Source organism: Ochotona curzoniae, unplaced genomic scaffold (genome assembly GCF_017591425.1).
Source record: "Ochotona curzoniae isolate NIBS_2020 unplaced genomic scaffold, NIBS_Ocur_1.0 contig_3498, whole genome shotgun sequence".
NCBI classification, from domain to species: domain Eukaryota; kingdom Metazoa; phylum Chordata; class Mammalia; order Lagomorpha; family Ochotonidae; genus Ochotona; species Ochotona curzoniae.
Genome location: NW_024465885.1, coordinates 7,414,646 through 7,441,500, shown reverse-complemented (window position 1 = coordinate 7,441,500; position 26,855 = coordinate 7,414,646). Strand labels below are relative to the sequence as shown.

Below are 26,855 nucleotides of genomic sequence, written 5' to 3'. Positions count from 1 at the left end.
GCACTAATGAGTGTAATCTCTGCTGGACATGCCATGTTGACGGGCTTCAGTTTTGTCATCTACCAAACAAGGGCTGACCTGGAAGGATCAGGAATATTTTTTCAGAAACAGTTCCCTGGGCCTCTGTGTCCTATTAGAGACGCAAGGAAAAGAGTCTCCTATAATCATTGACAAATTGTAATATTTGCAAGTGCAAATCATTTGGTATTCTAGACAAGTTCCCGACTCGCTTCTTTTTTCGTGTAGGAGGCTGAAAGGCCCCATGTTTAATTTAGTTGGGAACATTGAGCTTTTCTGAGCAGAGTGTATGGCACATGGAAGATACCCCCAATAAATAATTGCTGTGTTTGTTTCAGCTGTGAGAGACATTAGTGTGTGAGGGGCTGACTGTTAGACTTGGTCTGACCCTCTGCTCATGTTGGAGAAGCAGTTGAAGCAAGTCTTGTTGTATTCACAAGTAAACTCTTGAATGGTAGTCATAAAAATTGGTGTATTCACTGAAGGCATGTTTATTGAGGCCTTGCCGTTTGCTTGGTGAGGGATGGTGTTAAGCCTTGGCAATGGGAAGTAAATACGAATAGGTACCTTACCAGCTGTTGTTAAGTTGAGAAAAAAGACATTAGAGACTTCATACCAGTAAGTTTTCTCCCTAATTGCAGATGCAAACATAAAATGAAATGTGCATACTCTCATTCATTGTTAAAAATAAAACTGTGCTTTTTAAAATGTCCATATCAGGGCCTGGCGCAGTTGCCAAGCAGCTAAAGTCCTTGCTTTGGACTCACCAGGATCCCATATGGGTGCTGGTTCTTACCCTTTTGGCCCTGCTTTCCATCCAGTTCCCTGCTTGTGGCCTGGGAAAGCAGTCGAGGATGGCCCAAAACCTTGGAATCCTGCACCTGTGTGGGAGACCTGGAGGAGGCTCCTGGCTCCTAGCTACAGATCGGCTCAGCTCTGGCCGTTGTAGCCACTTGGGGAGTGAATCATCGGATGGAAGATCGTCCTCTCTGTCTCTCCTGTCTATATGTGTGACTTTCCAATAAAAGTAAATAAATCTTAAAAAAAGAAAAAAGTCTAAATGAGTAAAGGTACCTGGAATACATATAAGACAATGGAACTCATCCCGGCTTGCTGTGCCACAGAAGATGGTTACTTTTCCTAAAGTGAGATATAGAGTTTCTTCTGGCTTTTCATATTCCCTTCTTCAGGCCTAAAGAATGGGGACATCATCAGGGATTCTCAGCAACTTTGATGAGACCAGGGAGACCTGCAATCTCTAAGGACATTGAAGCTCCAATTATATAAGGATTTATAGATCCAAGCCATTTTTAATCAGTTTTGCTGAGGTGGCATGGACCTTGCTAATCTACCCCTTCAGTACCATTCTTCATTTGACTTAATAAGGAAAAACAAATTTCCAAAATTTTATTTTGGAGTAACAGAGTGACCTCAGAATGGATAGGATCTGCTAAGTTTGATGAGTACAAATGAGCTGAGAAGTATTGAAAATTTTGTTTATTTGGTGTTTACATATTTTATTAAAATAAATTATGTCAGTTATTTTAAAAATTCTTATAATTTATGCAAAGGGAACAAATGTCCTGTATTTTAAGAGCATAATGATACTTCCTACCTTTTCATGCCTCCCTCCCTTTTTTCTTGTCTTCACCCTCTCTTCTCCTTGCTTTCTTATTTTCTATTCATTTTTACAATGATATAATTCCAGTTTATTTTATAATCAAATGCTTAATCCTCCACTAAATAAAAAATTCAATAAATAGTAAGTAGAAATACCATGATTCTTTAGTGCTGGTGTGTTGGATCAACTAGCTAATCCTCCATCTCCAAGCGCCAGCATTCCATATAGATGCTGGTTTGTGTCCTGGCGGCTCCCAGTTTCCATCCATCTGCCTGCTTTTGGCCTGGAAAAGCAGTGGAGGATGGCCTAAGTCCTTGAGCCTCTGCACTCACATGGTAGACTCGCAGAAGCTGCTGCTCCTGACTTTGGATTCCCTCAGCTTCATCTGTTACGGTCATTTGGGGAGTGAACCAGTCGATGAAAGATATCTCTGTTTCTCCTTTTCTTCATAAATCTGCATTTTTAACAAACAAAAAACTTAAAAAAAAAAGAAAACCCACAGCTCCTTAAAATAATAGATAAGGCCATGAACAACAATCAAATCTCAAATTATTTTGCTCATATGCATTTTTGTTGTTGTTACTCTGTATATTAGTTACTACAAGTCAGGGAAAATATGTGCTACTTATCTTTTTGTGGCTGGTTTATTTCACTAAATATAATGGTTTCCAGCTCCATACATTTTGTTGGGAAAAACAGAATCTCGTTCTTTTTTTGTGGTCAAGTAGTATTTCACAAATTCTTAATGCAGTGATCAGGTGTTGCATATCTTTGTTGAGTCTGTATCTTAGCTGTTGTAAATTGAAATGTGTTAAATATGGGGACATTTCATTTCCTTTGATATATTCCTAGGAATGGGATGGCTGGGTCGTATGAAAGATCTGTTTTTAGATTTCCGAGGAATCTCCATGCTGTCTTCCCTTTTACGTTCCTACTGACACTGTAGTTTTCTTCCACATTCTTGCCAGTATTTGTAATTTTTTTGATTTTTGGATTTTAGCCATTGTAACTGGAATGAGGTGAAATCTCCTGGTAGTTTGAATCTGCATTTCCTTAATGGCAGTGGGTCCTGAGCATCTTTTCATGTGTGTATTAGCATTTGTATTTCATCCTTTGAAAAATGCCTATTCATATCCTTAGTCCATTTCCTAACTGAATTGTTTATTTTGTTGTTGTTGAGCCTCTTGAACTCTTAATCTTTTATCGGATGGGTACTTTGCAAATATTTTCTTCTATTCTGTCATTTACCCCGTTATATAAAGAAACTTCTTAGTTTCATGTAATCCTGTTTGTCAAGTGATGAAAATTGTTACTGTATAGTAATAGCTAGGAATGGATTTATTTTTTTAAATAAACTATTCTGTTTTATAATAATAATATGTGCTACTGATCATTGAGTATTATATCCCAGACAGTGTGATAAAAGATCTGAATCATCTTGTTTAAACTTTCAAAAAGACTCTAAAATGGTATGCTGTAGTGTTACTCATTTTGTCTATGAGGAACATAAAACTTCAGGTGATAATATATCCATATAACTGTCTCTATGCTTCAATATTTGAACTCTGGTGATTCTGACTTTGGAATTTGAGCCACTGACCAGTTTGCCATTTTCCACAACTAAGTAATTATAGCTAAAATCTGGGCCCTTACTTTTAATGGTGGAGGAGATAAGGGCAAATTGAATGAGCAAGGGTTATATCTGTGAGGAGGGATGTGGGGAGAGAGTTTGAGACTTAAAAGGGGGAGATGTATTTTAGAAGCTTGGGGCTAGGACAAGGAAAACTAGCCAGCAGGAGAACCCAAGTACACAAGGGAATGGCAGGGTTCTGAAGGGATGGGTGGGAAACAAGTAAACAAGGCCTTGAGAGTTAGCTGATCAACAACCTGGTCTGTTTCTGAATAAGTCAGAATTTTCAGAGTAGGACCCAAGGATGTATATTTTTCATAAGTCATGCAATTGGTACTGATGTGTAGAAATTGATGGTAGGAAGCCAGTGAGGCATGTGGAGAAGGTAAGGTGGATAAAAGGAATTTGGGGGTCTACATTTAGGAGGTCTGGGTATGTAGAGATCTAATTATTTTGTAAAGAACAGAAGCTGTAGGTCCTAGAGCAAAATAGAATAGTGAGGGATTCTCAATTGCACACTTGGGCTACTTTTAAAACCCTTTCTGGAATATTTTTTGTGGAAAAACAGGCTTTGTTCACTTTAATTTTTCAGTGTAAAATTGTCTCATATATATTTTTTAAATGCTTATTTTTTATTGGAAAGTCAGATTTACAGAGAAGGAGAGACCGAGAGAAAAATCTTCTATCCGCTGGCTCGCTCCTGACGTGGCCGCACTGGGTAGCTGAGCCGATTTGGAGCTAGGATCTAGGTGTGTCCTCTGGGTCTCTCACATTTGTGCATGGTCCAGAGATGTTGGGCCATCTTTGACTGGAAAATGGAGCAGTCGGACACGGACTGGCGGTCGTGTGGGATCCTGGCACGTGCAAGGTGAGAACTTCAGACACTAGGGTACTGTATGGTGCCCAAATGGTCTCATTTTATTTTTTTATTTATTTATTTATTTTTTTTTTATTGTTGCTTACACTGTATTATGTAGTACAGTTTTATAGGCGCTGGGGATTCCCCCCACCCCTTCCCATACCCCTCCCCCCATGGTGGATTCCTCCACCTTGCTGCATAACCATAGTTCAAGTTCAGTTGAGATTCATTGCTTGCAAACACATGCCTAGCATAAAGTTCAGCGTCTTATTGTCCAGATAAGTTCAGTGGCCTCCTGGGGAGACCTTCTATGGTCTGAAGATAGGTCTAACAGAGTAAAGATCCGGTCGGTTAAAAGCCCCAACAAGGCCTCAGTATCAATATACAACATTATGGAATTAATTGACATAGTATTGGGTAAACAATATGTTAAAAATAATGCAAGTTCCATTCTTCGAAACATCTGGGTTGAGACAGCATCAATGACACGTTCAAAAAATAACAAACAACCAAACAATAAATTACAGGTTAAATCAAGGCAAACATGTGGTATTTAATCTTTTGGGATTCGCTCATTTCCCTTAGCATTATAGTTTCCAGTTGTGCCCATTTAGCCACAAAGAATGAACTGGCCTTGTAAGAGGTTTTGTTGTAAATAGACTGATAGGTTTTCACTAATTTTTTGAGCATAGAATTAATTGTATGCAAAAGGTTTGTGGCCACTTACCTAGTTTAACATATATATGTTCTGTGAATTCATTTTTTTTCAATTGTTTGCCCTTAATGGCTTCATTAGATCTTTAATTCCTGAGTACTTATTTTCCAAACTTCTAGTGATAGTAGACTATGTTATTTTAGGAATGTGATAGTATTTTAGGTTTGTTTGTGATTTTTTTAATGTCCCAGAGTGATCAGAAGATACTTTGGCATTAATAGGAAGATAATTGACTCCTTCATAGTACTGAGTCTGCTGATAGAGCTATCCCAAAGCCTTTTTATTCACAGCAATTATTGTAATATTATTTTTGCCTTTTCCAGTATATTTACAGTGAGAAGCAGAGCCATACAAAATGTCTAAAGAGGGCTTTATCTCAACATGGAAATCTATCATTTGAAAAGACAACAAATCCTTGTTTTACTTTCTTTTCAGCGTGTTTGTTTCTGCTGGACCAACGCTCCTATTTGAGGTTTTAGTTCCTCAGCTTCCCACACCCTATGCTATTCTTTCTGCTTTTGGGTAGATCACATCACTGCTATGATCCTGAAAGTCTAAAAAGCAGAAACTAAACTAAAAGGACTGCCCCACTACTGTTGGAAAACATGATATTCATGTGCCACAAACATGATATACATCTCTTGATGAGAAAGGTGTGAGTTAGAGAAGCCGGGAGAAGGGCCTCTGTTTCACTGCTGGCGTGGAGAGTAGTCTGAAGGAGGCCCCTTCCAGAATGCCAACGGCATCTCTGGCTTCAGCCTGGGAAGCCATGCGGAAAGCAGCAAGACCTGCTTGCATTCTCATGAGTTTCCTGAGAAGTGATCTCTTAGGGGCCCTGAAAATTTCTGGACAAATATTCTTCTCCTTATCATGTATGACTATCCTAAACACCAGGGCAGAAATGTTTTAAACTGTTGGTGTTGGAGGAGGTAATAGAAAATATGAATTTTTGGAAAAGAATATAGATAAATTTGTTTTTTGATAGAAAAATAATAGGGCATTGTAGTAAGCAGAAGCATTGGAGTTTATCCCTGGTCTTGTGAGATTGGTGTCAGGGTCAAGGAAGCCGGATCCTTCTACAGCAGGCCCTTGTCTCCACTGTCAGGTCAAATACTGTGCAGAGTGGTTCTATTGGCTCACGTGCTGTGATATTGTCTCACTCTTGGCTGCTGTCTTGTCAAGTTCCTCCAAGGCACTAGAACTTGGCTTTTAAATCCATTGTCTGTTCAGCTCTGACAGTTCAGTAGTTTGTTGACAGATCTTCCTGGTCGTTATTATGTACAAAATTGGCTCAGATTTCCGGTGTGTGTGTGTGTGTGTGTGTGTGTGTGTGTGTGTGTACACTTGTTGTTGATATATATTTGGTTTAGTGTTTGGGTGTTGTTTAGGTGCTGGCCTTGAGCCAGGACTGTTTTTTATGGAGCCAACTCAGAGCTTTTGTTGCTGCAGGGGAGAATTACTTATAAACCTGGTGTGCAGTGTAAGTTGAGGCATAAGACTATCCTCTTCATTTCCAAAACAGATTCAATTTATGTAAATCAACCAAGGAAAATGTTAGCAAAGTCTCAAGAACCAAGCATCTTTGAGTAGGTTTTAGAGCTGTCTCTTAAATAAACCAGGAACCTAGAATCAAAGGGATCTTTGCAATTCTTAGTGTGCTTTTCAGCTTTGTCTAGAAAAGTTGCTGAATGGAAGAGAGAAGTACAAAGGGGCTTTAAAAACTGCATAAAAGTGAAATTAAAAGATAAATTTGTTTTCTTTCTCAGCCTGCCTCTCCTCTCTCTGTAACTCTGCCATACATATATATATATGTACACATATGTGTGTGTGTGTATATATATATGTATATTTAAAGAGGACACTGATATATCTTAGCAGGAAAAGCCACTGCCTGTGGCATCGGCACTTAATATGGGTGCCTGTTGAGTTCTGGATGCTCCACTTCCAATCCAGATCCCTGCTAATGTGCCTGGGTAAATAGTGCAGGACAGCCCATGTTTGGGGCTCCTGGAACCCTCATGGGAGATACATAAGAAGCTCCTGGCTTCTAGCTTCAGCCTGACCCAGCCTGAGCCATTACAGTCATTCGAATAGTGAACCAATAGATGAAAGATTGCTCCATGTGTGGCTCTTCCTATGTGTAACTGCCTTTCAAATAAATGATTCTTTTAAAATAAGCTAAATTTGTTTTGGCAAAAAAATTTTTGAAATATATATATATATTCTTCAAAATGGATGTGAAGATAGATATTGTGAAAAAACTGTGAGTGGATTTTGCAGTTTTTACACCAAAATTAATCTATCTTTTTCCTTGAACTTTTTCAGAGTCCAATCATAAACTTAGATTTTTGGAATGTCAAAGCTTATACACGAACTATGCTGTTAGAAGCTAAATTTTTTGACTTTTTTAGAATGCTTTATCTTAAAAGATTGTTAAGACTTTATATTCTATAATATGGACTTATTGTTTTTGTTTATAATTAGAAATTGACATAAAATTGATATATTGAAATATATAGATCTTAAGTATATATAGTTTGAGAATTCACAAAGCATACTGATGTAATTGATACTTTTAAGAAGACTACACCTGGGCCCGGTGGCATGGCCTAGCGGCTAAAGTCCTCACCTTGAACACCCCGGGTATACCATATGGGCACCGGTTCTAATCCTGGCTGCTCCACTTCCCATCCAGCTCCCTGCTTGTGGCCTGGGAAAGCAGTTGAGGATGGCCCAAAGAAGTTCCTGGATCCTGGCTTCGGATCTGCATAGTATCGGCCGTTGCGCTCACTTGGGGAGCGAATCATCGGATGAAAGATCTTCCTCTCTGTCTCTTCTCCTCTCTGTATATCTGACTTTCCAATAAATAAATAAATCTTAAAAAAAAAAGAAGACTACACCTACATGTTTATCATAGAAGGAATGCTTGAAAATTTCTGACAAATATTGAGGTTATAAAAATATTTTCCTGTTTCATTGGCTTCTACTTGTAATGCCATCCTGTAATTTCCAGGGATGGTGGCAGTGGACCAGGGCCACCTTATTCCATTTTAAGAAGTGTGGATTTTATCAGCAAGATAACTGTGCAAAATGGACATCTTATGGGCTTTGTCCTACTCAAGCAGGAGAAATTAACTGGTGTTTAGTGTTCACCCAAAAGCACACAAAAAGAAAAACCCTTTATTTCTTATATTGGAAACAGTATCTGTGATTATGAAATTAAAGTTTTTCATCTTTATTGTTTTTCATGGTAATCTATTGGGAGAGCTTAGTCACATATATGCAATTTATTTTTCAATTCCTTTAACATCTTTTTTAAAGATTTATTTATTTCTATTGGAAAGTCAGACATATAGAGAGGAGAAGAGACAGAGAGGAAGATCTTCCATCCAGTGATTCACTCCCCAAGCAGCTGCAATGGCCAAAGCTGAACCAATCCAAAGCCAGGAGCCAGGAGCTTCTTCTCCCATGCAGGTGCCGGGTCCCAAGGCTTTGAGCCTTCCTCAGCTGCTTTCCCAGGCTATAAGCAGGGAGCTGAATGGGAAGTGGGGCTGCTAGAAATAGAACAGGCACGTGGAAGGCAAGGACTTTAGCCGCCAGGCTACTGTGCTGGGCTATTTTAACGTCTTTTTTCCAGGGAGACATTTGACACTTATCTTTCCAGTTCTCAATCTCCAAGAACCCCACTGATGACCCATTCTTGGCTTTCATTCTTGTTTCTTGAATTCTGTTTTGTAAACCTGCAGCAACTTTCACTGAGTACTTGTATGCTTTCTCTTTTTCAGAACCTTTCAGGGAGCAGATATGAAAGCTCCTTTGCAGTAGAGACCAAGCTTTAGTTACTGTATCTAATGTGATGCATGGTGCTATAAACCCAATAGATAGATTTCAGTTGTCAGTATTGTTGTTAGGTAGTAAAAGGAGACACCAGATGGCGTAAGGCATAGATAGACCCTGTGCTCAAGGAATGCTTAAAAAAAGAATTTGGGGGAGTGATAGTAACTAATATTAACAGCTTTTAATGTGCCAGACACTATTCTAAGCGAAAAGTCTATGTTAGATAACATTTTAGATAATTTTATATACCAGTCATTTTAGTTAAATAATAATATATGCCCTATTTTGTCTATCAAGAAGCTGTGTGCCTTAGGTCAGGTCTGCTGGAGGCGCAGAGCTTGAGATGTTAACTCTTTCACAAATGATTTATTGAGAGGGAGCTGACAGAGAGGAACCTCTGATAGAAAGGGAAGGAAGGAGTCCTTATACTAGCCATCTCAGCATCAGCTGTTCGTAAGGCATATTCTCAGGTGTTATTCTGGGACCCTGAATCAAAAACTGAGGGTAGGGGTATTGGGTGGTGGGAGGGTAGAGCAGCAGTCTATGATTTAATACATCCTCTTATGTGATTCTGATTGATGTTAAATGTGGAGACCCACTGGCTTATAGGGAGAAGGCCTGCTAAAATCTAGCCTCAGTAAAATCCTTCAAGGAACTTTGGAGTGTGAACGGTGCCATAGGGTTGCCACTGAGAAGGAGAGCCGGCTTGCACTCAGTGGGGGTGCTGTGATGGAGGATATGGAGGCTAGGATGTAATCTCCTGGTTTCTCTGGTTAGTGTGGCTGTGTGCAGCTGTGAGTCATTGGCATCCAGCATTCGTAGCATTGGGTATTAGATTTGTTGTCCCAGTAAAGGGGTCACAGCAGGGCATTACAGTATTCACAAACTGAGGCCCGAGGACTTTACCTGACGGCTTAAAATCGCACAGATAGGATTTGAACTCAGGTAGCTTTTGTTCTGGGTCCATCTTTCTAAACATCTTTCAATCAGCAGTAGCAGAATGACAATAAATGCTCAGGGGTGCATCAGAGAAGAGTTGATTTTGACTAGTGAGGTGGGGAGACATCGTGAAGTGGGGGTCTTTTGCTTTGAAGTCGGGTAAGATCTGAACTTGTGGAAGTTTGCATGAGGCAGAAGGAATGAACGTCTGAAAAAGGCAAGTGGCAAGCAAGTGTGCGCGTTTGTGTATAAGAAAACTGACTAGTCTTTTTGGTTTCAGTTTGGCTTTTTAGAATTGTGGGAGAAAAGTCATTCAAGCATTGCTTTGAAACCAAATCATGGAGATCCTTAGATGCCAGACAAGTGAAGATTTTTAATCTACAAGTGACATTGTCAGAAAGATTAATATGACAACAGATGTGTAGTCTGAATTTTAGGAAAAGAAACTGGGGATTAAGCAGGAGGGAGAGAAGTCTGGAAGCCATCAGTGTCTGGGATAAAGTAGGACCTTGGCTATGGCGAGTTAAACTGGAGAAGGGAGACACAGATCATTGGAAGCTCGGGTTCAGAGCATGGGTATTAGCAAGAGTTGTCCCATGTGAGGATGTAAAGAAGGTAGCTGGCAATGCTGAACTAAAACTCAGGAATGACTTCTTGCAGTGGAGGCCATCAGTGAAAGCTGCAAGGGTTACTTAAAAATTTGCCAATGATGGAAATACTGAGGGGTTAGTGTCTGGATTAGAATTTTGATCTTGCAATTTCTTATTTATTTATTTTTTCAATGCATTGACTCACATGGCCTCCAAATGATTACCAGAGTTATATTTTGCATTTTAAACTGAGAGAAGATTAAATTCCTTACTATTTCTTCCTCAATATCAGGAAAGTAATTTGACAGTGAAAAACATAATACTGTCAGGTGTGTGAAGGCAAGCGTATGTCTTTCAAACTTTCCCTAGGTGATGCCTTGGCTTTTATCTACTGTCTTCTTTTTTTTATTATTATTTTTTAAAGATTTATTTATTTATTTATTTCATTACAAAGTCAGATATACAGAGAGGAGGAGAGACAGAGAGGAAGATCTTCCGTCCAATGATTCACTCCCCAAGTGAGCTGCAACGGCTGGTGCTGCGCCGATCCGAAGCCGGGATCCAGGAACTTCTTCCGGGTATCCCAAGCGGGTGCAGGGTCCCAAGGCCTTGGGCCGTCCTCGACTGCTTTCCCAGGCCACAGGCAGGGAGCTGGATGGGAAGTGGAGCAGCTGGAATTAGAACTGGCGCCCATATGGTATTCCGGGGCATTCAAGGCGAGGACTTTAGCTGCTAGGCCATGCCATCGGGCCCTTCTTTTTTTTTTTTTTTTAAGAAGTAATTAAATGGCTTGGTTTAAAAATAAATCTTTTGCATTTCTTTTTATCCTATGCACAGATTTATAAAAATTATGTGACAAGAAGTATCAGCTGATGCACTCTGTAGTTGTCTCATAAATGTGAGCAGGATTTCTTTCTGATAAGCCACAGACTCCAGTGCAGTTGCATTTCCAGTTGTTTCAGTTTCTATGTGTGCAGTCAGATCCTTCAGAAAGAGATGTAAATATTCTGAGGAATGGGGCTAGAGAATGGCCCTAGGTGCTGCAGCTCATCCCTCTGATTCTGTGTCTGAAAACAGTTAGGTTTGAAGGTACTGCTCATTACTATCTAAAGACTGATTTCATAGGCCAAAAGTCGCTGGCTGTAAGGTTTGGCCAAAGAGTAAAAGTTTGTGCCTCTACATTATGCTAGAATAAATTGATGGATAGTCCGTTTTTCAAAGATCATCATTGGAGAAAGTTATTTTGGGCTAGTGGGTACAGCTTAAAGGGAAGTTATCCAGAGCACCAGTGAAGAAAAAAATGTAGTACCCCAATTAAAAGGGAAGACTAAGTCAACAGCAGGGAGAGAGTTGGCCATACTACTGATAATGTACCATTAACATTCTAGTTCCAAGGATCTTTTGTTGATGAGGCCCATCCTGTGCATTGTAGAATATTCAGTAGCATCCTTGTCTTCTAGCCAGGGAATCCTAGTTCCACTGCCCTATCATGACAATCAACACTGTCTCCAAATATTTATAAGTGTTTTCCCCAGGGGCAAAAATCACTTCAAGTTGAGAATTGCTGAATTAACTAACCTAAATGGACCAAGCAAGAACATAAATGTCTACATAGTTATGTAGAACTTATTCCAAGGTCTGGCGTTGTGGCTGCAGGTTAAGCCTCTGCCTGTGATGCTGCCATTCCAGTTGAGTAATCGTTTGAGTCCTGGCTGTTCACTTCTGCTCCAGCTCCCTCCTGTTGAACCTGAGAAAGCAGTGAAAGATGACACAAGTATTGGGGCACTTAAACTCACATGGGAGACCTAGAAGAAACTGTGGTGTTCAGGCTTTGATTTGGTCCAATTCAGGCCATTTGAAGATCAAACCAGTGAATGGAAGACTGTCTTTCCTGCTCTCCATAATTTGCCTTTCAAACAAAAATAAATCCCTAAAACACAAGAAAGGAAACCATTCCAAATCAGAGTACAAATTGCTGCAACTAATAAGGGACAATTTGTCAATATCCACTGAAAGTTGAGCAATACAGCAATTCTGCATCTAGTTCCTTGCCCACCTTTACAATGGCATATGTATAAGGATATTCATAATATAATGGTCTTGTATTTGGAAAAACAGAGAACTACTTTAGTGATCACCAGTCGGGAAGCATTTGTTGTGGGACACTGAGGTGTTGGAATAAATAGTAGCTGTTAAAATGGATGATCACTATAGATCAAGATTGAGAGTAGTAATGGGGAGTGGGTAAAAACTAATTTTTTTGGGGGTATTTTTTTTAAAGATTTATTTATTTTTATTGCAAAGTCAGATATATATATATATATGTGTGTGTGTGTGTGTGTGTGTGTGTGTGTGTGTATGAGCACAAATATCTTCCGTCCAATGATTCCCTCCCCAAGTGACCACAATGGCAGATACTATGCTGATCCGAAGCCAGAAGCCAGGAACTTCCTCCAGGTCTCCCACGTGGTTGCAGGGTTCCAAGACTTTGGGCCGTCCTTGACTGCTTTCCCAGGCCACAAGCGGGGAGCTGGATGGGAAGTGGAGCTGCTGGGATTAGATCTGGCGCCCATATGGGATCCTGGGACATGTTCAAGGCGAGGACTTTAGCTGCTAGGTCATGGCTCTGGGCTCTGGTATATGTTTTAGAAAATAGTCCCCAAAGCGATAAATACTGTTTACTCAAATTCATGACAGTGTGGAAGGGAATAAGGATGAATAAGAACACAGAGAGAAAAGTTTTAGCTTCAATTTTATTCAAAAAGCTTTTTAATGTTCTGCAGTATATACTATAAATATGCTGAAGTATATACTACAGGAACTCATGTCCTATTTGCTATTTATCGTTGTTTGCACTCTGATTATTTTTTCAAGAATATGAAGGAAGTATTTGAAGACTTCATGGTGTATGAGTGTTCTTGATTGTACTGTAGGTTATACTGAGTTGTACCTTTTCCTGGAATATTTTTGAACCATGGATTTATTTTTCAGTGATGTGTTGAAGAAAGTGATTGTGTCTCTGCTGTTTCCTGTTCACATTTCTATGTGCTAAGCCTTGGTTTCATGATTCCGTTTTGCGCAGACATGTGTAGATCTGGATTCTCACACATTGAAATAAATGCAGCTGTGTTTATTTCAATGCGATTACATTCAAATAAACACACATGTGATCCCTTATGAGCGTGAACTGGCGAAACACTTGTTGATTTGGTTCTGAAATTGTGTGTTCAAATAAACACACTTGTTTTAAGGGAAGTTTTACTTTCTCAAATGTTCATGACTTGAAAATGTGTTTTGTAGAAGGCATATGTGAAATATCTGAAAATAATAGTAGTTCTTCAGAGTCTGATTTATTGTTTTAGACAAATACAGAATTTAGTATCTTTGTCAGTAGTTGTCCTATGTAAAATAAGTGAGTTTTGAGTTCTATCATTTATGTGTTTCAATTATTTTAGACAGTTTACCTGATAGAATTTTAAAAAAATTTTCACCAAATTAAGTAATATATAAACTATATTTGTCTGTATGTATTTTTTAAAAGCACTAATGGTAAAATAAATGAGGGAATTTTTTTTTTCCATTTTCTTTGGAAACTGCATCTTGCTTTAACCATATTTACAAGTCTGTTTTTACACTTCAAAATTTATCATGAAAGCAGGGTCATTTCAGACCAGCAGGGCCCCTAGTCCCATTTGTATTTGCACTGAAGTTACTCTTTGTAGCCATAAAAGAACTAATATGCTTCAGGCTTCCACCAAGGATTGTCATCAAACACAACTTGGATGTAACTTTCAAAATAGCAATATTTGAGCTGATCTTTCCTTAGCAAATGATTTGCAGATGACAGCAGTCAGTGGAGGAAATTTATATTTGTGATATGCAAATACATAGGTCTGTTTTTGGCCTGCGTTACTTTCCTGCCCAAGTAAGATTCTTGGGTTTAGCGATTGATAGGCCCTAGCTGTGGGCTGCCTGGCTTTTCCTCCCTGAGGTATGGGAGCAGCTCAGGCCCAGGGTGTTCTCTGTTGGGCGAGGGGACAGGTTGTTTGGAAGGGATACCTTTAGAGTCTTTTTTTCCTCTAGTGATGGCCCGAGTGCTTGTGGTCTCAGGCGCATGTCCTGCTCACCTTCTTTTCGAGGCCACGCAGCTTGTTCCCCAAGCGTGTTATGCTGTGTGGCTGTTATCTTCATCTCACAGGACAGACAACAGAGAGCCTGCCTTACACCTGATGTGGCAGTGATTGTACAAGTATCTCAACACACAGTCTGCGGTGTTTGAAAAGTAACTGAAATTTTCTGATCAGCTGTTAAATATTATTCTATACTAAAATTGCTCAAATATAAACTACTACCAAGAAAATAATGTTATAAACTTTAAAAAAATCTATATTTAAATTAATATATAAATATTAACATGTTTATATATTTATATTTAAGTTAATATAATACCTTTCCAAATAAAAATAAGGCTATTTCACTTACGGTATTTGTTAATTCTCGAGTTAATTTAAAATAAAAAGTATTTTTCTTACCTGATGGTTTAGAAGAAAGTTTTAAGGTCCTTTATTTTGTATGCTCCCTTTTTCCCTCTTATTACAGAGTCTGAAATATTTTAGTTTTTTTTTAAGATTTATTTATTTCATATTGGAAAATCTGATTTATACAGTGAAGGAGAGACAGAAAGATCTTCCATCCTCTGGTTCACTCCCTAAGTGGCTGCAACGGTCGGAGCTGAGCCGATCTGAAGCCAGGAGCCAGGAGCTCTTCCAGGTCTCCCACATGGGTGCAGGGTCCCAAAACTTTGGGCCGTCCTCGACTGCTTTCCCAGGCCACGAGCAGGGAGCTTGGTGGGAAGTGGAGCATCTGGGACACAAACTGGTGTCCATTGACACCGAGACCAGGGTCTGAAATGTTTTAACCACTTTATAAATGTTTGTGTTGACTGAAGAACAGATTTTCTTTTGTTTTTCAAAGATTTTTTTTTTTTATTTGAAAAGCTGAGAAGCAGACAGATTTTCTATCTGCCATTTGAATTCCCCAAATGTCTACAATTGCCTGGGTTGGGCTGAGCTGAAGTCAGGAGTTTGGGGCACAGTCTGGGTCTCCGATGTGGGTAGCAGGGGTGCAAAGGATTTGAGTCACTATCTGCTGCCCACCAGGTTGTGCAATAGCAGGAAGCTGGAATCGAAGCAGAACTGAGGCTTGAAACCAGACATTCTGGTGGGAAATGTGTCTGTGTAAAACATCTGCTGCCTTCCTTTATATTTGAAAGGCATAGAGGGAGATGGGGTGGGGAAGAGAGAACGCAAAATGTCCCGTTTGCATATACCCACAATGGTCTGGAGTGAACCCTGAGCACGCCAGGAGCCTGGAACTCAGTCTTAATCTTCCCTATACATGACGGGTATCCAACTACTTGAACCTATACCTGCTGCCTCTTTGTTGCCCACATTAGCAGGAAGCTAGATTTGGGGACACAATAAACACTTGAACCCACCTCTCTGATATAGGATAAAAGTGATCAAAGTAATGTCTTAACATTAACTCACTTGCCTATCCTAAATAAAAATTTTCTTGATGCTATGCTACAGCATTCCCACCAACTTCCCAAATGAGCTACTTTAACAGTGAAATGGGAAAAAAGTTTTTCCCAGAGAAAAAGCAGGAATGGTTAACTGTTTTCCCTTACAAAACTTGGAGTTACCTAATTTTTTCCCCTTGGTCTGCTGTGTGAGAAATGAGGCATGGTACTTCAGAAGTTCTTGGAAAAACAAAAGTTAAAGATATTTATTTGTGCATAAAAATGTTGAAATTAATACAGCTTTTTTTTCACGATATGCATTTTCTATGAACTTGTGGAGGGTTTCCTCCCATGAATTTTTTTTTTTTAAGACTTATTTTTTTATTGGAAAGGCAGATATACAGAGAGGAAGATCTTCCATCCGATGATTCACTCCGCAAGTGAGCGCAAGGGCCGATACTATGCCGATCCGAAGCCAGGAGCCTCTTCCGGGTCTCCCACGCGGGTGCAGGGTCCCAAAGCTTTGGGCTGTCCTCGACTGCTTTCCCGGGCCACAGGCAGGGAGCTGGAAGGGAAGCGGGGCTGCTGGGATAGAACTGGCGCCCATATGGGATCCCGGGCGTGCAAGGCAAGGACCTTAACCACTTGCGCCACCGCGCCGGGCCCTCCTACCATGAGTTTGACCATCTCATAGTGCATCTGTTGGTCACCATCCCCCGAGCCCTCCACCAAGCAAATATGCACACCTGCACACACATACGCTGACGTGAAATTACCTGCTTCTATGTCTTTCACCATGCCTTTAATGGACTTTTACTTATTTTGAGGGGTTGTGTTTTTGTTTGAGACTATGTCTGTATGTAATTTCCTTGTATAATTACTACATGCATATATGTGTGTGTATATATATATGTAAATATTTAAAAAGTTTGTGAAAATAGAGTTAGAAGATGTCTGTTTTGATGCAAAATTTTTTGAAATTCATTCAAATAAGAGGTTCAAAAAGTCCATGAAATATGTTTATTATGAAAGAAAACTGAATTCATGGAGTACGTGTTTGTGTCTGTGTGTGTGTGTATGTTTTGGGGTTGGTTTTGAACTTTTCAACTGATACTGTGTCCTTACAGTCTGTATTTTTTTTTTACATTTGTGGAAATAAGAGATTAATTATGGGATAATACTGGTTTGCTATTTAGTGGAGCAAATTCACTTTTTAATTAATTGCTTTTAAAAATTGTTGATCTTGAATGTTTATATTCTTCCAGATAAGTTTGGAATCATCTTCATTCTAAATACTGCATTTGGAGTTTTATCTGAATAAGCACAATTAATAGGTGATTTTTGGAAAAGTTGTCATCTGTCTTAAAATATTGAATTTCCATTCAGTAGCTTCCATTGCATTAATTAAACTTTGTTTTTCACTTTGCAAGAAGCATTAGTCTTTCTTCTTTCTTTCTTTCTTTCTTTCTTTCTTTCTTTCTTTCTTTCTCTCTCTCTCTCTCTTTCTTTCTTTCTTTTAGAAAGTCTTACATTTTTATTCTTGTGTTTTCTAAGGTTCTCCATAGTTTTTGTTGCCATGATGAAAGAAATTTGCTTTCAGTCTTATTTTTTACTCATTATTCCAAGTGTTGTAGGAATTACTTGACTTACTAAGAATATTGATGCTATAGTGCCCAGCATGATAGCCTAGCAGCTAAAGTTTTTGCCTTGCATGCACCAGGATCCCATATGGGTGTGGGTTAGTATCCAGTGCCTCACTTCCCATCCAGCTCCCTGCTTGTGGCCTGGGAAAGCAGTCAAGGACAACCTAAATTTTGGGACTCTGCACCTGTGTGGGAGACCCAGAAGTTCCTGGCTCCTGGCTTTGGATTGGTTCAGCTCTGGCTGTTGAGGCCGCCTGGCAAGTGAATCAGCGGACAGAAGATCTTCCTCCCCCCTCTCTCTCCTCCTTTCTGTATATCTGACTTTCCAATAAAAATAAATAAATCTTAAAAAATAATATTGATGCTATAGCTAGAAATCTAATTTTATAAGAACGTCAGTTGATTCTGTTTGTGTTTTTCTTACTGAAAATGAAATCATCTGTAACTATTGACAGTTTTGTCTCCCTGTTCAATCTTTTCACCCTTTTTTATTTTTTGTAAGATTTATTTATTTTTATTGAAAAGGCAGATTTTCAGAATAAAGGAAAGAGACAGAAAGATCTTCCTTCTGCTAGTTCATTCCTCAATTAGCTGCCAAGGTGTGAGCTGAGCTGATCCTAAGCTGGGAGCCAGGAGCTCTAGCGGCTTTCCCGGATGGATGCAGGATCCAGAGTCCAACTTGCTTTGGGCCATCCTCCACTGATTTCCCAGGCCAAAAGCAGGGAGCTGGATTGGCATTGCAGCAGCTAGGACAAGAACAGGTGCCCATGTGGGATGTTAGAGCTTGTAGGCAAAGGATTAGCCAGCTGGGCCATGACCATGAGCCCTTGTTATTCTACTTTCTTTGTGCTTTGCCTAATGAATTGGCTAGTACTTCTGTAATGTTAATTCATCTTAGTAACAATGTACATTTCCCCGTATGTATTTTTAAATGTTTTAATTATATTTTTCAATAGTATAAAACAATGCTGTCTGTGTCTTTTTACGAGATCAATTTTATCAGGTTCAGGAAGTTTTCTCTTGTTCTTAGCTAAGGTAATTTATTATGAGTGTATTTGTTGACCTGCTTTGGTCATTGTCTACTTTTACCCAAATTTTGTAGTAAATTACATTGGTAAATTTCCTAACCATTCTTAACAATTCTGAAATCAAAGTCTCCTTGATATTGCTCTGTTTGTCACTATTTTATTCTATTTTTAAATTTTTACTTAGGAATTTTGCATCTTCATTGAAGTGTGACTTTGCAGTGTTTTTTCTATTCTAACTGGTTGTAGATTAGGATTAAATGGGCAGCAGCTAACCATTTTCCTGTAAGCTCTATATACTGTGAAATAGTTGCTTTAAGTGAAAATTGTTTATTCTGAAAGTTTGCTAGAATACTTATTAAACTGCTTCAGAATTCCTTCCTGAGGATGTAGATGTTTGGCACCAGCCTAATTTCCTTTTCTTATGGTAACTGTATTGTTGAATTTTGTTTGGTCTTTGGTCAGTGTTGATAATGTGCATTTTACATATTGTTTGCAAAATATCCATTTCATATAGGTTTTACAGGTTTTGGTGTAAATTCTTAATGATATATTCCAATGCTTGATATTTTCTGTGTCTCTGGGTTTTGTTTCCACTGTGTTTATTAAATTCTTTCCTCTTTATTCTGCTGTTTTTCTGTTTTCCTTTATTCTTAAAATTTTGATATTCTCTGCGGTGTTATTTGGTGCACTATATCATATGTACCATTTTTATGTGACTTTCTTAGATTTTGTAATCACTATTATTTAGTTTGAAATTTAACAATTTGTACTTTAATTTAGTGTGTACTCTAAATGTGTTTAAAATTTCCAGCTAACTTTTTTGATATTATTTTATTACTGTGTTTTTAAAAAATAATATTTAGGTCAGTGAATATCACCTGTAGGATAGTAATATTTAGAAGTGTTAAAATACTTCCTTTGTTGTCTGTGTGAGTGTGCCCGTTTCACATGTCTTTGAAAAGAATGCGATTTCTTCTTATGTCGGATCCAGAAAACATTGTGTTTATATTATGGCATTAGTTTTATGTTCAGTGGGTCATTCTGACTGCAGTATTTCCATTTTTTCCAACCTTACTTTAAATTTACCCATTGTTTTCTGAGACATTTTAAATCATACAGTCTGTGTGATTCTACAAGTTGTGATGACACATTTTGTATTTGTCTTTTGCTTATTTTTTACATTTTAAAGCTATATTGTTAGATGATGTACAGAATCAGGGACTGCTACTCTTACATGGTTACTCTTTTTGGCAGTACAAATGCTTTCATATCCTTTGTAATGATTTTTTGTTTGGCTATTTTTCCTGTCTGTAGTCAGTATTACTGTATCTACCTTTCTCTCTATATTTGCTTGCTGTGTAGTTTCACAACTCTGAATTTTGAGCCTTTCTGTTTTACTTTGCTTTAGGTGTGTGTTTCATAAATATAGCTGAATGTTGCTTTTATTTTTATAAGTTAGCCTAAACATTTAATTTGGATAAGAATATGTTTATAATGACTTTTTAAAATTATTTTCCCATACTTTTATTGCAGTGATAAAATTTTCTTTGTTTTATCCTTAATTTACTGTTTGAATAGCATAGATTCCTTTTCTATTTTATGATTACGTTATGCTTCCCCTATTTAAAGATATTTTTCTAACAATGTCTAGAGCTGTAGGTTTTTATAGCTTCTTTAAGCAAGAGAAGTTGAACATGTTATTATTTTCTTCCGTTTCGACCCCTGAGCCTCTTACAATGATAAGAACAGAAATTATCTCTTGAATTACCGTTAAAGTAGGTAGTTTGATGTTTCTTGTGGATTCTTTTTGTTTGTTTGTTTGCTTGTTTGTTTTCTGATAAGAAATGAAAATTTTTCTGTTTATCCTTGTTGGTCAGAAGTTTCCTTTGATATACCTTTTTGTAAAAGGTAAATTTATTTATTTGAAGTGGACATGGGAAGGGAAAGAGAAAGAAGGGGAGATCTTTCATTTGCTGATTCATTCCTCAAATGCCCTAGCAAGAGCCAGGAACTCTACTGGGTCTCTCATGTGGGTGGCAAGGACTCAAGTACTTAAGCCATAATCTAAAGCTTCCCAGGCACACTAGCAGGAAGCTGGATCAGAAGCAGATTAGCTAGGGCTCAAACTAACTCCCCCGTGTGGGATGCAGACATTCAAGTAATGTTTGTGAAAATGGTATGTACGCTTTAAAAATGAAACTAAATATATATCAGTTGCAATTTTGTTCACTGTTTTTCAGTAAATTTTATTAGAAGTACAGTTTTTGTCTTTGGGGACAGTTCTCATTTCACATCTCCTCTCTCATTGTTTTAATAAATACATTTTCCCCCCAGACTATGTATTTCCATTGGTTTGGAAAAATATAAATAAGAAAAATAATTTAAACATTATGTTTTTTGAATGCCCCTTTTGAAGTAAGTAATGTGTGTGTGTGTTTAAGATTTATTTATTTATTTATTTATTTGTTTATTTTTATTGTAAAGGCAGATTTACATTAAGAAGGAGAGACAGAGAGAAAGATCTTCCATCCTTTGATTCACTCCCTAACTGACAGCAATGTCCAGAGCTGATCCAGAGCTGAGCTGATCTGAAGCCAGGAACTTCTATGTCTTCCATGTGGAGGCAGAGTCCCAAGGCTTTGGACCAGTCTCTGCGGCTTTTCTGGGCCACAAATAGGGAGCTGGAGGGGAAGTGGAGTAGCTGGGACATGGACTGGCACCCACATGGGATCCTGGCACACGGAAGGAGAGGATTTAGCCACCAGGCTATCATGCCAGACCCATCATATATATTTTTAAGGATCTTTCAAGGTTTCACAACTGGTTGGTAAGAATTACCAAGAGCCCCATTTTACAGATGAGAAAATTGAGACCAAGAAAATGAAGTAACTCATCCAAAAGTGTGCTGCTACCAGAAGACTGTGTCTTTAAACCTGGCATCCTCTTAGCATGCTATTCAGTTGTTTTCATTTGCAAGAGTTTTTCATTCTTTTTGTTGCAACAGCTTTAGGCTGAAATTTTGAGGAACATCATTTCAGGAAAGTTTGAGTACACATCTTTAATGATTATCTACGAGTTTAGACAGCTCTTTGGAAGTTATGAAAAATAAGATGATCATCTTATATTTGTGTACTCCTAACAGCTAGCTCAATGTTATGTGTAAAATAGTAAACATTTAATAATGAGTTGCTGAATAAAATGAATAGATGAGTACAAAGTTATGCACAATATTTAAAATCCAGTTTTGAAGTCATCATTTTACATATATTGAATGCTGAAGAACGTGGTTTTCCTCCTTGTTCCATGTTATCAGTCCATATCAGATAGATAGATTTATTTTCCAGAAGGCGTGACTCAGGGCTGCAGAGAGGGTAGTTCAAGCCAAGTCAAGTGGAATTTTCTGATTAGTGACATTGTACAGTAGTTGGTAGTGTCCAAGTGTCCTAATAGGTTTGGCACTCTGTTAAAATTGTTTTGGACTTAGAAATAAAGATAAAAATGAAAGGTGCATTATAAGCAAAAAATGCATAACTGTATAAAGAGGCCAACGAACTAAAGCTTTCCTACCTGTGTGAACTCACAAAACCAAACCCATTCCTTGGATAATTATGACTTAAAATCATTTTTAGTAAACATTATTTATTTATTTTTATTTGTTTGAAAGAACAACAGAGTTCACAACTGGTTCACTCCCCAGAAGCCCAGAACTTCATTCTTATCTGCCTTAGGAGTGCCAACAGTCCATGGACTCAGGCTGTGTCATGCTTTCCCAAGAAAATTAGCAGGTAGCTAGATGAGAAGCAGAGCAGCTGGCATTTCAACTGGCAATCCCTTATAGGACACTGGAGTTGCACTGTGTCACATTGCTGATTCCTAGTCTAAAATCAATTTTTTCTTGTTTCACTGAACTTGTTCATAAAGTATCTTTTAAAGAATTTTCTATCTTTAGTTATATAATTTCAGTTAAAGGTAGCAAATTCTTTGTTGGTTTGCTAGCTATTCCCTGATAATTTTATGGAATATTTAGTTGTGCACCAAATTATGACATTACTGAATTTTAACATATATTTAACATTAGAATATTTAAAGCTGAAACATTAAAAATACTTTAATATTTAAAAAATCAGTTTACTTGGTATCATTCCATTGGCAGTATTTATGAATAGTAAATTTATTCTCAGTCTATTGTGTAAATCAGTTTTTGGTGATTGAGATATTTTTGGATTATTATTTTAGGGAAAAACATCTAGCAGCTCAGAAATGTTTCATTTCTCACCGAAATGCTCCCTGTATGCCCACATTGGCCGTGTTATAGGGATGGATAGCCGTAATCTTACAGAAGTACATTAAGCACAAAATGCCACTTACTTTAGTTTCTACTAAAAACATCACATTACCTACATATTCCTTTCAGTTTTTTTGACTTTAAAAGATAGCTTCCATGGCTAAAATATTTCTAAAGTAAAAATCATCTTTAACAATATTTATTGATGAGGTTGATGATTATAACAATTTTTCTAGTCTGTTGTTATGTATATAGTCCTTCAATAAGTTTCTCAAAACTTTTTAGCAAAAATGAGCATATTCTCTAATTGTGGATAGATGAATGCAGGATAGAAATGCTTCTTGAGTATCTGACAGTTTAAATTGTGGTGAAAAGAACATGAGGCAAGTATCGCGGAGTACACAATTCAGAAAACATACAAGCAGAGAGACAACAAATGTGCTAAATACTGGCCCAGCCATGTTCTCATTTGAGTTTATTTGAGTTTTCATAAGACGCTGTTGGTGCTGGTAGTCAGGGTTGCCACTGCTGTCGTTGTTTGGGGAGGGGGAAGCGGTCCAGGCTACACTATAATTGAGGTGCTTTATAAATAGCAGCAGTATAGCCAGAACCTCTTCTAGTCTAATATTTTCCAAGAATCTGTTTTATGATTTTGATTTTTGTTGCCATAAACATCTGCGATTTCCCAGTGCATTTGAGTCAAAACACTATCCATGTTTTAGTGGATGAATATTGGTATTTTTTTCTTTATAATGGAAGACTGCTATCTGAATGTTATCAAATTTATAATTTCGATTTATCAGCCTCACAGATTCTCTGACTTGTGAAGTTTCTTATTTTCAGTTTTGCCTTAGAGGTCTTTTGTAAGAGATCTGTAGTACGGTTAAACTTGTTTGCTATTGCATGTGCATGAGACCCAGAATGTGTAAAGATTTGTAGAATTATGAACAAGGAGACATCAATTCAAACTGTAAGCTGAATGTATACCTACTTTTGATATTCAGCATTTTTTAGGTACAAGTCAAAATTCCAAGTATCCATTGTTGATCGATCAGTCGATCTAACTAGTTATTTTTACCTAGTTTTTTTTTTTCCGATTTAGCATTAGCAGCTTGTTTGACTACAAGGAACTAATCAAAACGAATAATTTCTTTTCTCCCAAAGATTTTTGTGAACACTAAACCAAAGGAATACGTATATATCTTTGCTGTTATCTCTGAGAGGCTCATGATGTTTGTCACTGTGAATCTCATTAGTTAGAACACTATAGTGAATCCCTAATGTACCCGCCGGGTCCTAAAGTGGAAGGAGTGAACCATGTGGTCCTTTGGTGTGAGGATGGGGCATGGCATAATCCATCTAGCTAGAAAGTAAACACACATTCTCATTTCTAGTTTACCAAAAAAGCACTTCCAAAGGAAGAGGAATTTGATATTCACTTAAGGACATGTGACTATGGATGTGTGATTTTTGGCCAAGTCACTGAAACTTTCTAAACCTGTGAGTGGGATAATCATAGTACCTGCTCTGGTAGTGCTAGAAATAACGGGATAACAAATAGTGAAATAAGATATAAATGTGGCTTCTAGCGGTAACTCTTGCTATAATAATGTAAAAATTAATGCCAGAAGTTCAGTGGTAGTAAATAGAGTGCAAAGGAAATTTGAAATGAATGAAGAGTATATAACTAGACTCCCTAGAGATTTAGAAACTGATATGATGTGGGTGTTAAAATAAGGGGACGCCTGGGACACCTGGGTGGCTGGGATGGCATGGTCCCTTATCCCTGTGCAACAGAGTGTGATTTTCAAAGAAACATCATTAGGTAAAGAAGTGGGTTTTAAAAAAGCAAATGAGATTAACTCATATTTCAAGTTTTTGACACATTTGTTGTAGTATATTTTTAAAATGTTTTTAGGTAAAGTTTATATATGTTACATATGAAATTTGGGGGGGGGGTCTCCGGCTAAAAAATTCAGTTTTTTAGTACTAATTTGTTTGGCTATCCAGTGCCCTCTCTAGACATTTAAATGACAAAATTTCCTCTCTGTTTTAAAAAATCAGCGCTTTGAGATAAGCAATATCTAGAAGCCTGGCCAGGTACACTTACGCGCTGTTAGGTGGGAGACAAGGGGGGAGCAGCCAGGAAGCTTGTAGGTGGGAAGAGTTTCCTGTTTCCAGGCAACGACGAGGAGCTACAGTCGGAAAGCAACTTGAATATAAATTCATTCAGGAGAGGACATTTTACCACCCTGCCTCCTGAGCGGTGCGGGCACAGGCTTGACGCTGGAAGAGAGGGTGGGGCTTAAACTTCATTTGTCAATGGATGAAGTTATTTGAAACCCAGTTCTCATTAGGTTCTCATTGTGTCCCGAAAATATAGCACCAACTAGTGGCCACAACAGCCTCTTTTAATATTTGAAATATAGTGGCATCTGCATTCGCCTGTCTTCTGATTTTCCAGCATCGCGGGGCTTTCGGAGGCTTCATTTTCCTGCCTGCTTGCAGCGCAGAGGCTCAGGGCTCTTCCCTCGCCTGACTCCACCTGCAGGAAGGAGGAAGAAGCGCAGCAGCCCTGGGCCCCTGAGGGAGGAGCTTCCTTTGAGGAGTCCCCGGGCAGTGGGGAGTGAGGACAGGAAGGTGGTAGCCTGCCAGAGTGGATGGAAGAAGGCGTTTGCTGAAGGCAGCTGTGTGGTTGCGGTGGTGCTTTTGAAATATTATGGAAACTTGTCGTTTAAATATTGGCCCCCTAAGGGTTTTGTAACTGGCGAAATAATTCTGTGGACCCCAAAGAGTAATCTTTATCTTCTGCTTCAGCCCACACGTTGTGGGGGGAAGGATTATAGAGGCTGGGTGGAAGGCATGTGTAGAATGCACAGATGCATTTTCTCACTTTCACTTGGTGTCTCATCTAGAGTTGCTGAGATGAGTTCCTTTTCTCTTAAAATTTGCCTTTCATTGTCTCATGATACTGTTGATGTTTAAGTTTTTTTTTTTTTTTAAATCAATCAGGTGTTGTTGAGAAGTGGGGAAGCACCTGCGTGAGCCCTGCACTGGAATTTGTCCTCTGGTCAGTTTTAAAGAGAAGAACAGATGCTGTGTCAGTCTACCTGAACAACTGCAGGTTTTATGGCTGGGTCTGGACCTCCTTTAGTAACTTATCTTGAGTCTGTGGCCGCCTTGCACCCATAGCTTGTCACAGGGCCACAGAAGGCACTGCCCAGACGCTTGAGCAAACACACAGTGTGCAAGCGACACATTGGAGACCCCTCTCACTGTGTGTCCAAGGATGAATCACTCCTTGAAGGGTCTAATCTGTCTCCTTATTGTTCTGTCTGGAAGGGTCACATTATTGAAGTGTAATTCCTGAGCCCTTGGCAGATCCATTCAAACAAATGTTGATGAATGCTCTGCAGTCCCTCCCATCCTAACAGATTTCTTTATGCTTCTTTTTATGTAGACACTTAACCTATGTGGAGAGTGCCTCTTTTATGACCAGAGAAGCTGAAGGAGTTTAATCCTCACCGTTTCTGTTATTTGTTCCTCCCCAGTTTGGGGATTTCTAGTTGGCTTTTTCTCCATTCTGTTACTGGTGGCTTTAACTAGCCTGTGGGAACATTGATAAAGTACCTATGGTGGATTAAGTATCTCTAATTTCACCCTCACTATGCATCTTTAAATCTAGTATTAGGAACAGAAGGTGACAAGCTCTGGGGTATTTTTGTTAATTATATGTATACTTATGTCATACATATTTTTTTTCTTGCATAACTTTGGGTTGTATTTGGAAAGCTCATTTTAAATCAGTACAACAGGTTTTTAAAAGATAATAATCATTTATGTTAAAGTTGATTTACTTATGGTATTATATAGGTAGTTTGGAGGCTAGTTCATTTAAATTATTTGATGTCAGGAGACTAATTTCAGATATAGGAAATTATGAAAGATTAATGTAGCAAGAATAGATTTTTCATGCATTATGCTTTTTAAATAAGAAGAGTTTTACTTATGAGGAATTAATGTTGGCTATTTGATTTTTGAAGACTGAGTTTGTTGCATTTTGGACAGAGATAATTTTTAAACCTTCAGGTTTTTGTTATTATTTGTTAAAATTTTCACTACCATTCTTCAGCAATGTATTCTTTGTTAATTTTCTTCAAATATTCAAT

General features: G+C 38.3%; 1 protein-coding gene across 1 annotated transcript in view; it reads left to right on the top strand.

Moving 5' to 3' along the window:
• The window catches only part of BBX (BBX high mobility group box domain containing), a 275,103-nt gene that overhangs the window by 28,979 nt on the left and 219,269 nt on the right, over positions 1 to 26,855 (top strand). The window lies entirely within an intron of this gene.